This window comes from Centruroides sculpturatus, unplaced genomic scaffold (assembly GCF_000671375.1).
Source record: "Centruroides sculpturatus isolate CEXI.00-Female unplaced genomic scaffold, Cexi_2.0 scaffold160, whole genome shotgun sequence".
Taxonomy (NCBI): domain Eukaryota; kingdom Metazoa; phylum Arthropoda; class Arachnida; order Scorpiones; family Buthidae; genus Centruroides; species Centruroides sculpturatus.
In genome coordinates, this window is record NW_019384435.1 from 251206 (window position 1) to 253391 (window position 2186).

Below are 2186 nucleotides of genomic sequence, written 5' to 3' on the forward strand. Positions count from 1 at the left end.
AAAATTTTAATTTATTTATTTTTATAATTCTTATCGATTATTAAAAAGATAAAAAAAATCAATGATAAAATAATTAAAATAAATTTAATGAAGATTAAACCATTACGAAATTAAAAAATTTAGTATTTAATAAGATCCGTTTTCTCCTTTTATCTAATTTTTATACAAATATGAAAAATAACTAAATTATTTGGAAAAAAATAAATCTGTACTTGTTATAATCGTTTTTACGAATTAAATTTAGAAAATAAATTATAATTTATTTTTTTTAAATATTTAAAAAATCAGTTCAAAGTAACACATTAAACTGAAATGAAGATAGGATAAAAGCTCAATTACCATCGAAAATTTTTGACTACATTACCAAAAACATTTAAAAATAAATAAATTATTAACTAAGAAAGATTATCTTTCCATTATAATATAATATACTTTAGGGAAATCTGATATAGAATAAAATTGCATGATCCTATTTTGCTAAAATACAGTACTTCGATAATATTATCGAAACGAAAATAATTAAACTTTAAACTAAAATGTCGATTCTTCATTTGTTGTCTTATCTGTTAATGTACTAGATTCTATTTACTTACAGCCGAGTGTCGTTGGAGTGATGGGAAGAATTAAGGGAAAGAGAAGCTATGAAGGAATTTTATCTGGCTTACGCCGATCCTTCAACTAAGGTCTCCATTTCAAGATAATAAAAACTCTTCTTGCTTGCTCCAAACACAAAATAATTTTTGATATTTTTAAGGCATTTAATGGTAGACTTGAGACGATTAAGTCGGAGGTTTTTAAAGCAATACCTACGAGATTGTCTTACCAGATTTAAAATACAAATACGATCAAAAATGTAAATTATTCTTCATTGAGAATAACATATCAAATAAGAAATCACCATACAAATAAATCAATATACTTAAAAGTTGATGGCTTACATAACGTATTCATTAATTTTCTTAATGGTCCGCTTTTAATTAATCTTACATTTAAATAATTATAAACAATTGTTGAATTTACGATATAAAACATTTTTATTAATTTAGAAATTAATAAAAATGATTAAAATTTTTCATAAATATCAATAACTAATTTTATGAAAATATTTTACAATCAGAATTATTTATTGTAAATTATTAAGTTTTAATTACTAAATTTTTATATTAAGAGCTCTCTTTAATATATTATACAATAACAATAACAATACTAATAATGTAACGCTATTTTTATACTTTTCATCTATCATCTAACCCCCTTTATAACACTCGTAATGCTAACGCACGTATCCACACCCCCAAAAATTTCGTAACCCCCTTAAGTTATAGGCAAATCTGAGAAAGTTGATAAAAAATTACCGATAACTCAATCCCTACATATTTTACAAACAACACCGTTCGATTTAAAGACCTTAAACATTACGTAACGTTTGTACGTTTTTGTATACATGTCTACCCCCTTGTACGGTACGTTGTACTGTACGTAACATTACATGCGTACATATATGACTTTACATGCGTACATATCTGACTTTACATGCGTACTCATCCACTCACATCTAAGTTACATAATTTATGGGTATCCTCTTTTCAAATTTTAATTATTATTATTTTAATCTGTAATTGCTGTTGAAGAATAGAGTAAATTCTGGGTTAAAAAGTAGATATTGAGAAGATAAATGCTGAGAAAAAGATGAAGGAAAATGTTTACTAAAATTTACAAATTTATGGAATTAAATTTCCGGTTTTTCCGGTTAAAATCTGATTTCATTTCAACTTAGCAAAATTCCAATAATATTAGAAATATCTCGGAATTTTAAGCAATTCATTCTTCATTTTGCTGGTAATTTAAATATATAATATATATATATTTAAATTAGTATTCGGGTCTATGGCCCAAAGTGCAATAAATCTGTTTTTGAATTAAATTTAATAGTTATGAAAACTAAATTAATTTATGTAGCATATAAAAATGGTAATTTTAATTAAAATTAATTATTTTTTAAATCATACATTATTATGTTAAATAATAATTACTGTTTAAAATTTATTTATTTACATTTTTCATTCTATACAACTTTTTCTATTTATGAATTAAAATTATTTAATTAATATAGAAAAATAAATTATAAAAAAGAAATAAATTACTAATAATTATATTAATTAATAATTAATTTTTTTTTCTATTTC